We start from the raw sequence: 10,619 nt of genomic DNA on the forward strand, positions 1-10,619 counted from the left end.
TTATTCTCCCAAGCTGTGTTAGCCCCAAGCTGTAGTTTTCCTTATAAGTGTTACAGTTCTCTCTATCACTGGGAGTGATGGGGGGATGTTGGAGGCACCCCCAGGACCCCTCTGGGGCCTCTCAGGGGACCCAGTGCCCCTAGCTGGGGGTCCTGGCTCTGCCCCCCCCCCAATCTCCTCCTGCTTCTTCCCAACACCAGGAGCTCATCCCAGCAGAGGAGGGACCCAGGTAGACAGCAAGGTCCTTCACCTGACCAGACCCCAGGATCAGGAGATGGTGCTGCCCCCTTCCGACACACTTGGAGTGCGGTGTGTGTGTCCCCCTATCCTCCAGCCACCTCCAGCTTCACCCTCTGTGCCATGCGGGGACCTCCTGTAGGATGCAAACCACCTGCCTTGCCTGTGATCCTGGAGATGCTGAAGGTCAAGCTGGGGAAGATGTTGGAGATGCTGGAGGTGAAACAGGGTGATGCTGGAGATACTGGAGGTGACACTGGAGATGATGAAAATGATGCTGGAGATGCTCCAACACAGGTCTCCCATGGCTTTGGCTGCCCTAGCTGATTCATTTGGCCACGTGAAATGCTTGCTTTTACTTCTGCTTCTCTATGACTCCTGGTGCCACCTTCTCTGGAGCCTACATCGTCCTGCAGCCCTGCCAGGCTGGGAGCAGCTTCTCCAAAAGTCCTTTGCTCTCAGCTGGGCACCCTATGGGCAACAGACTGTCCACCCATGCTGGCTGTTGTGTTCTTCCCTGCGTCTTCCACCTCCCCGGTGCTGGTTGCGTGCTGCATTTCGGGACGCAGCATGTCAGATCACTGCCACTTCTCTTAATTTCTGTGCAGTTTGGTTGTGGTTGCTGCAAGTTTGGAAGGTGCAAGCTTAGAGCAGCGTCCATGGTTTCATGGTTAAGGTGTAGACCAACACCCATGGTTTCATGTAGACCGACACATGTGGTTTCATGGTTACGGTGTAGACCAACACCCATGGGTTTATGGTTATGGCACACATGTAGACCAACACCCATGGTTTCATGGTTCCTGCAACCTGTGCTTCAGAGTCAAATACTTTAAAAAGCAATCAGCAGGGCACTTAAAATGCAATTAGCAAAACATCTTAATGATTTTTGGCCTTCCTGATTTTGAGGACCTGTATTCTTATCTGGAAAAACCTGGAGTTTGCTCAAGGGCCAGCTGCCGTGTGTCTCCCTGAAAATAATTACATTATAATTGTTCATGTCTTTTTCTCTCTCCTGCTGGTCATTCCCCATTCTCTTTGGCCACCAAGTGTCAAGATGGTTTCCCAGCTGCTGCCTAGCCTCTTCTTTTGCATATGATTAGCAGGAGTAGGGGAAATGATTGTGCCCCTGTACATGGCACTGGTGAGGCTGCATCTCGAGTACTGTGTTCAGTTTTGAGCCCCTCACTACAAAAAGGACATTGAGGGGCTGGAGCGTGTCCACAGAAGAGCAACAAAGCTGGTGAAGAGTCTAGAGAACAAGAATTATGGGAAGGGGCTGAGGGAGTTGGGGTTGTTAAGTCTGGAGAAAAGGAGACTGAGGGGAGACCTCATCGCTCTCTACAAGTACCTGAAAGGAGGTTGTAGAGATGTGGGTGTTGGTCTCTTCTTCCATGTACATATTGACAGGAAAAGGGGTAAACGCCTCAAGTTGCACCAGGGGAGGTTTAGGTTGGATGCTGGGAGGAATTTCTTTACTGAAAAGGTTGTCAAGCACTGGAAAGGGCTGCCCAAGATGGTGGTGAAGTCACAATCCCTGGAGGTGTTTAAAAGATGAGTAGATGTCATGTCCCCATGAGGGACATGGTCTAGTGGCACACTTAGGGTGTCACAGTAAGGACTGTATCTAGTGTCACTCTTAGGTCTGATGGTTGGAATTGGTGATCTTATAGGTCTTTTTCAACCAAAACCGTTCTGTGATTCAATGATTTCTCAGCTCAGCTGCCTCCTGGCTTCATGGTCATGAACCCTTCACGGACACAGCCTGTCGGATGCCATCTGGGCTTGCTGACCAGGAGACCATGCTCCTAAGCTGGCATGCCCTGAAAAGTCTCTGACCATGTGGCTTCCCGGGGGCGTTTGCAGGGGCACCCGCTCCAGGTTGGACCCACACCAGGCTGCTCAGCGGCTTAACCTTCTGCTCTGGCAGAGTTGAAGTCCTCCACGATGGCCAATGGGGCACCATGTGCGATGACAACTGGAGCCTGATGGCTGCTGAAGTGGCGTGCAGGGAGGTGGGCTGCGGCCAGGCGCACACAACTCTGCTCGGGGCTGCGTTTGGGCAGGGCTTGGGTCCCATCTGTTTGGACGATGTGACCTGTGCCAGGATGGAGACTTCCCTTTCTCTCTGCTGAGCCAGGTCCTGGGGAAGCCATAACTGCAGCCGTGGAGAGGATGCTGGCGTTGAATGCACAGGTAACTCTTAACTCCTGCATCATCAGGGCTGGCACACAGGCTTTTTTTTTTTTTTGAGGGAGGGGTGGAGAAAAGAGCAGAAGACATTTGAAGTGGTTCTGGATGTAGATGTCCCCATTGCAGCCCTGCCAATGGAGGCAGGAAGAATCCCCTGATGGGCGAGTGTGTGTTGGGGAAGAGAAGAGGGAACATCCATCCAGATGCCACCCTCCCTGCTGTGATGAGTTTGGGGAGGTAGTTACCACCTGAGAGGAGCCTGTAGTTTGCATTTTGGGTGGGCAACCTCCTCAGCCTCCAGGTTCTGGGATTGCTGAAGGACTGAGTGGCTTTGTCCCTGTCACCTCTTCTGGGAAATCCAGATGGTTTTGGTGCTTTTCTCTTTTTCAGAACCGACTCAGGTCTGGCTGGTGAATGGCTCCAGCCGCTGCTCAGGGTGAGTCGAGGTCCACCACAACCAGCAGTGAGGGACAGTGTGCGATGACAGCTGGGGCCTGAGCGATGCCGAGGTGGTCTGCAGGCAGCTGGGCTGTGGGATGGCCATCTCAGTCCCTGATAGGGCTTGGTTTGGGCAGGGACATGGTCCCATCTGGCTAGACAATGTGAACTGCACAGGGATGGAAGGTGCCATCACTGAATGCAGCTTCAAGCCCTGGGGTGCCCATAACTGCGAGCACAGTGAAGATGCAGGTGGTGTGTGCTCAGGTAAGCCTGATCCAGGTCATGGCTTCCATCATGCGCATCTGCTCTGGATGTTGAAGTGCATGTGGTCAAAGGAGGAGTTTGGCCACCGATGTGGCCGCCATCGATTGCCCTTTGTGACCGCAGGCTTTTTCATCTCTATGTCCCAAGCTGCTTCTGGATCTCTAGACATAGTCCAAGATGGAAAGACGTCCCCCCCATCCCTTCAGCTTGCAATAGGATGCCAGCCCTGTCTTACTAGAAGACAAAACTCGGGTCACTTCAGGGAATATTTGCAAGGATCTGCAGTAGAGCAGAGCAAACAGAAGCAGCATGGAAAGACTCTCGTGCTTGACAGAGCCAAGGCAGTCCAGCCTTCATTTGGCTGGGGTAAACAAATGCAGGTTTTTAAAGTCTTTCCTTGTTAGATGTGTTCTCCAAGGGAGATGTAGTCACCCTAGCAGACCTCTGAAACACATTGATGGTTTAGACATGGATGTCCAAGTGTCTTGGCATTGCCCCTGGGAAATGCTCTCCGTGGGGTATCCCACAGTGCTTTTACCTTCTCCTAATTACAACCAGGTGTTTCTGTCGCTTCTGACTGAAGATGCTGATGTGGATGGTGGAAGCACATTTATGCACATGAGCGTGCCTTGTATGGTTGCACATCATTGCCAACACCAGCAGGGCGTCTACATCAATAGGGCTGAGGAGCACCATGTCCCCATTTATTAATTCCTCTCATTCCCCCTATAGACCCCACAGAGCTATGGCTGGTGAATGGCTCAAATCACTGTGCCGGGCGCCTTGAAGTGCTTCATGACCAACAGTGGGGGTTGGTCTGTGACAATGGCTGGAACATGAAGGATGCCAAAGTCGTGTGCCAGCAGCTGGGCTGTGGCGCTCCCATCTCTGCTCCGGGCTGGGTGAGGTTTGGCAGGGGATATGACCCCATCTGGCTGGAGAGTGTCAGCTGCCGGGGGACGGAGGCTGCCCTGATCGAGTGCAGAGCCCAAGCATGGGGCAGCCACAGCTGCCACCGTGGAGAAGACACCAGCGTGGTGTGCTTAAGTAACCCCACCCCACTGCGTTCCTCCTATGAGTCCATAGGAGGAGCTGTGCCACCACTGAGCCAAGGCTCTCTTTCCTCCAGAGGGTGAGGGAATGATAATTCCCTTAATTCTAAATAATGATAATAATGGTAATAAGGCCAAGGGGTGTAAGGGGGGATCCCATCACTGCTGCTTCTCCCATGTTCGCTGGCTCATTTTAAGCCCACGTGGACAACCGTGGTGTAAATGACCATGCTGGGTCCCACAGAATCCCCATTTCCTGAAGGGGTCATGTTGGAGCTGATAGTAGAGTGGGGTGCAATTTGTGAGATCCCATGCCCAGGACCATCTCCACCAGCCCTTCCTAAATGGTTGTTGGTGTCCTTCTTTGTTCCAGACCCAATGGCACTTCGGTTGGTGAATGGCTCCAGTCGCTGCTCCGGGCAGGTCGAGGTGCTAAGCTGAAAGGAGTCCACAACTGTTACCACGGAGAAGATGCTGGTGTGGTGTGCTCAGGTAGCTGCTATTTCTCTGCTGAGGAGCTCCTGGGTCCCAAGACTGCAGAAGCTCCGGGTCCAGTTTTCCTTGTTCATTTCTGACCATGTTCTTTCCACATGGGGATCCTCAAATCTCTGAGTCAAGACCTATGCTGAACATGGGGATTAATCTTCCATGTCACATCCAACACTTGCTTTCTCAATCGCTAGGACCACCACCACAAGGCAACACCTCTCTGTCTTTCCATTTCAGACCCTGTGGAGGTCTGTCTGGTGAATGGCTCAGATCGCTGCTCTGTGAGAGGTGCTGCACAACCAGCGATGGGGTAGGATTTGCAACAACGGCTGGGACCTGGGTGACACAGAAGTGGTGTGCCGGCAGCTGGGCTGTGGGATGGCCATAGCCACTCCAGCCAGGGCTCAGTTTGGGATGGGGTACGAACGCATCTGGCTCGCTGATGTGAACTGCACGAGCACCGAGGCTGCCCTGTCCGAGTGCAGGGCCAGACCATGGGAGAGAGTAACTGCAATCACCGCCAGCGTGGTGTGCCTTGGTAAGCCACCTCATGCTCCATAGCGGTGCAGCTCTGGAGGGAGCAACATTGGTGCATGGATACCTCAGTGGAGAAACACCTCTGCTCTGCTCTGCTCACGTTATGACTCTTGCCTTGGTGTAGGAAGCAATTTCAGGCTGTCTGAGAGCAGCAGCTCCCCTTGGCCACCGTGAGGGCTTTCTTCCATGAGAACAAGTGTCCATCCCCAACCACCACCTTGCTCTCGCCTATAACCCCTTAACTGGTCCCTCAACTCTTCTGCTATGAGCGTCCTTTCCTTTTTTAATAATTGCACAGTGGTAACATGACAGGTGGTGTCACCGTATCCTAAAGCCCATTGAACCTCCCCTCTGCCTTGTGTCCATCTTGTCTGGTTGAACTGCCGGGACACCAGCATCCAGTGCCACCTGTGATGGACTGGCTTCCTGCCACTGCTCCAGATGTGGGTGCATCTCCCACTCAGCCCTGCATCACAGCTGCCCTTTCCTCTGGGGTTTCTTGGATGCCTGAGGGCATCTAAAATGGGATCGGATGCTTGGGTTTATACCAGTGGCAGTCTCCACATCGCCTTGGAGGTGCCACTGTTTGAGGAGCCATCTTCCACTGCATGGGTCAGAAACATGTATGTGTTTTACCTTCATGTGTTTTTCATAATTCCAGGACCAGCTGAGCTCCAGCTGGTGAACAGCTCCAGCCACTGCTCCAGGAGGGTCAAGGTGCTTCAGCAGCAACAGTGGGGAACAGTGTGTGATGATGGCTGGAATCTGTATGATGCCGAGGTGGTGTGCTGGCAGATGGGCTGTGGTATGGCCATGTCAGCTCCTGGCTTAACTCACTTTGGGCCAGGGTCCAAACATATCTGGCTGGGTGATGTTGAGTGCACGGGGGCAGAAGCTGCCCTCTCTGAATGCAAGTTCAGGATGAGAGAATCCATTAATTGCCACCATGGAGAAGGTGCTGGTGTTGTGTGCACAGGTAATTGTTTTTTCTTTCTCAAATGCATTCAGGGGAGTCTTTGGCAGAGAGAGAGAGGGTGGCTTTGGGGTTGAGAAGGTCTCCTTTGAGCCTCGATAGCACCAAACCCCACAGAAGGCTTCAGGTCACTCTTCTGCAGACTTCTGTCCACCTTATTCAGTGATTGTCTTGCTGATGAAACCTTGTGGGTGTGGAGAGCATGAGTGACCTGAGAATTGCTGAGCTCAAGAATCTGAGCAAAGCAGTGTGGGAGACACGAAGGGGATGGGAAGAAGGCAGCTTTACTTTGGGACATAGAGAGTGAGATCTAGAGTTTGTTGCAGTCCAGAAGACCACTAAATCTGCTGGATTGAGAGCAGGGTAGGAAGAATGTGCCCATTATACAAAGATGCTAGGAAAGGAAGAGTTTTACAAATTCCACTGCTTTTATCCTTTTCCAGCAAGTATGTTTGACTTTTCTCTATTTTAGGTGTTTTCTTACTGTATCTGACGTTAATTAAAGCCTAGCTTTAAATACCCAACATCCCTCCAGTGTTTGGGGATGTTCAATGTAACACCAGGTCCTTCTCAAAGGTCCAGGTTGCCAGTGGCATAAAAGGAGCAAAAATGGGTGATCTGTGTAAGCCACTGCAAGCAGTGCAGGTGTGGAAGGAGACCTCCAAAAAGGGTGTCCGCCTTGTCCCATTTCAGAGTCCGTGGAGTTGCGGCTGGTGAATGGCTCAAGGCCCTGTGCTGGGAGAGTTGAAGTGCTCCACAGGCAGGAGTGGAGAACCGTATGCGATGACGGCTGGGACGAAGAGGATGCTGCGGTCGTGTGCCGACAACCAGACTGTGGAGCAGTGGTCTCAGCCCCTGCCACAGCTCGGTTTGGTCAAGGGCGATCTGGCTGGATGATGTGAACTGCACAGGGAGGGAGGATACCTTCTTGGAGTGCCTGAGCCAGCCATGGGGCACACACAACTGTGACCATGGGGAAGACACCGGTGTGGTGTGCTCAGGTAATGTGGCCACCATCAGTTTGGAAAAGGAAGGGTCTGGGTGTGTCCCAACCGTGGAAGAATTCAAGGTCAGGTTGGATGGGGGTTTGAGGGCAACCTTATCTTCATAAAGCTGTCCCTGCTAACAGCAGGGTGGGTGGATTAGATGACCCAAGGTCTAGAAAACAAGTCCTAGGAGCGGCTGATGGAACTGTAGTTGTTTAGTGTGGAGAAAAGGAGGCTGAGGGGAGACCCTTTTGCTCTCTGCAACTCCCTGAGAGGAGGGAGTAGCGAGGTGGGGGGTCAGTCTCTTCTTCCAAGTAACTAGTGGTAAGATGAGAAGAAATGGCCTCTATTTGCTTTAGAGGAGGTTTAGATTAGATATTAGTAAAAATGTCTTCACCAAGTGTTTTGAAGTATTTGAAATATGTGTCGATGTGGTGCTTAAGGACATGGTTTAATGGTGGACTTGGCAATGTTAGGTTAACAGTTGATGACTTGATGATCTTAAGGGTCTTTTCCAGCCTAAATGATTCTGTGCCCTTTAAAGGTCCCTTCCAACCCAAACCATTCTGTGCTGCAGTGATCTCCTTGCTCAAGCTTGAAGAGTGCACACATGCCAGAAACATGCACACACGCTGGAAAGTGAAGGTGGGCTTGCATTCAGCACAAGCTGGGTCCTACGTTTGTAGACCCCACTCAGCACCGTGGCCAACAACGTCATCTCAGGATGGGGGTTTCCAAGGATGTGCTCAGCACAAGTTTGTTGGATATTGGGAGGAATTTCTTTACTAAAAGGGTTGCCCAACACTGGAAGGGGCTACCTAGGGAGGTGGTGCTTGGAGCAGTCAGACTGGTGTCACCTTGGCTTGGTGAATCAAGGCAATGGCCTTGGCTTCCCCAGTGATCCACCTTTGAAGCATAGACAGTTGTGATGCACCAGATAGTGCATGGATTCACAGAATCACAGCATGGTCAGGGCTGGAAGGGACCTCTGGAGATCATCCAGTCCAACCCCCTGCTAGAGCAGGGTCACCCAGAGAAGATCACACAGAAACACATCCAGGAGTTTGAATGTCCCCAGAGAAGGAGACTACAACCTCTCTGGGCAGCCTGAGCCATGCTCTGGTACCCTCACAGTAAAGAAGGTTTTCTTTATGTTTAGGTTGAACCTCCTGTGTCTCAGTTTGTGACCATTGCCCCTTGTCCTGTCGCTAGGCACAACCGAGCAGAGCCTGGTCCTATCCTCCTGACCCTCACCCTAGAGATATTTATAACCATTAATGAGAGGGGACTGTGTCTGATGGTGACAGGGTCTTAGCAGAAGCTTGCTTTGTGTCTCGTTTCCTAAGTCATACACAAAACAACGTAGATTGGAAGGGATCTCTGGAGGGCTCTTGGTCTAATCTTCCACTCCCTATTAGATCATTTTCTTAATGCCTTTAACCAGCGAAGATGTGAAGGTCCCCAAGGATGGAGATCCAAATGCCTTTCTCATCTCTGTTATAATATTTAACCATCCTCATGGGGGAAAAGAGTATTCTCTGCTGCCTAACAGGAATTTGCCACGGTGCGCATTGTGCCCATTTCACAGAATCATAAGGTTCGAAGAGACCTCTGAGATCATCAGGTCTTCATGTCCTTGTGATGTCCGTTTACCCCCTGAATTAGCTCTGGATAAAGAGACGTTTGATTTCTCCCCACAGGCTCTGTTCCCATCAGTTCTCTGCAGCCTCTGCCTCTGCTCCCATTGCTGGCCTCCATCATCCCTTCATTCCTGATGCTGCTCTGTGGGGCTTTTCTGTACCAGAGAAGGCGACAAATGCAAAACAGGGCTTTTAATTCCTCCCAAGGTGAGCTCTGCAGTGGGTAAAGAGGGCAATAGAGTTTGCAGAAGTGGTATGTGCCTGGAAATGAGGTTTTTTTTTTAAAAAAACATTGGAGTCAGCAGAGTTGGGGCAGAAGGGTTTTTTTCCCCATGGCTCTTGTTGAAAGGAAACCTTTTCTGGTTTGACTTCTTCTCTCCCTTTCAGTTTCCCCTTTCTCTTTCTTTCCACTCTTCCCTGTTCACTGTGACACCATCTTCTCTGCTGTGTTACGGGCACTCTGGGAGGTGAGACAGGCCTTGAAGCCTCCTCGAACGCTGCCTGTGCTTTCCTCTGCTGCCTGCTCTGCCTGTACATCACACAGGAGCTCTGAGCAGAGGATGGCTTTGTGGGTTCCTAGCTTCCTGTGGGCAAGCAATGTTCCACCTTTAGCCCAAGGGGTGAGAAAAGAGTAGGAACTGTGTCTGTTCCTGAAGTTTTAGGGCTGTGGTGGAGTGGGGTTGAGAGGTTGGGGTTGCCTGTGTTGAACATCCTGCATTGTCTTGTTGAATGTCCATCACGTTGATGAAAGGTGCTGTGTGCGGACAAAATGCTGGATCAAGGGTGGTGTCTGCAAAGCAGGGGTGATGGTGGTACATCCTGTGCTGCCACTGTTATTGGGCAAGCCAAAGTGATTTATGCCATCTCCATCAGAGTGAGCATCCTCGGTTGGTCTTGTCAAAAAGGGGGAAAAAAATCAAGCTGTGTGGAGCAAACTGTTGACTGAATCGCTGTGCTCTGCAGGTTTTGTGTGCATGGAGAAGCTGCTTGCCTCTGACAGGTCCATCTTGACACCTGGAGAAGAGCGAGCGGCAGACAAGGTGTCTCCTGATGGAGATGCTGACAAGCGAGCTCAGTACAGCCTGTGACCAGCCGCGTCCTAAACTCTGGTGATGCAGCTGCATCCCAGCACACAGCTCTTTCATCAAGGGCTCTGTACCACCTCGTCTCTACAGAGCAAGGTCACGAGATCTACCACACATCTCTATGCCCACCTTGTTCAGTCACTCCAATTGATACAAGGCATGACACACTCTCTGCGGCACCAACGGCCTTCACACAAAGAACATTTGGTGTATAGAAATTTTAATTATTATTTTTTTTTTAAATTCCATAGAATCATAGAATCACAGAATGATTTGAGTTGGAAGGGACCTTAAAGCTCATCCAGTTCCAAACCACTGCCATGGACAGGGACACCTCCCACCAGCCTAAGCTGCTCAAAGCCCTGTCCAACCTGGCCTTGAGCACTGGCAGGGAGGGGGTACCCACAACTGCACTGGGCAAATGGTGCCAGTGTCTCTGGGATTTCTCTTTCATTTTTTTTTTAATTGCACTTTCAAATTTTTTTGTGCATTTGTGAAAATAAAAAAAAATTTTGAAGTCTCCTGTGTTTTACTCTTGTAGGGTTTTATTGTTGTTATTTTTATAGCCAGTCAGTGGAGGCTGCAAAGTTTACTCTGAAATATATGCCAGGGGCTTGTTTCCTTACAGCAAAGTTGAACCTGAAAGCCCCAGTTTAGGCCTCACGCAGATGTTTAGAGCCATCCGAGATGCCCTAGGACATTGATATGGGACTGGCAAATGT

The 10,619-nt window shown here is 51.1% G+C and overlaps 1 pseudogene; it reads left to right on the forward strand.

Moving 5' to 3' along the window:
• Positions 1-1,660: 1,660 nt before the first annotated feature.
• LOC104537402 lies at positions 1,661-9,900 on the forward strand (annotated as a pseudogene).
• The last annotated feature ends 719 nt before the right edge of the window (positions 9,901-10,619 follow it).

The sequence above is a fragment of the Mesitornis unicolor genome, unplaced genomic scaffold, assembly GCF_000695765.1.
Source record: "Mesitornis unicolor isolate BGI_N332 unplaced genomic scaffold, ASM69576v1 scaffold47322, whole genome shotgun sequence".
NCBI lineage: Eukaryota > Metazoa > Chordata > Aves > Mesitornithiformes > Mesitornithidae > Mesitornis > Mesitornis unicolor.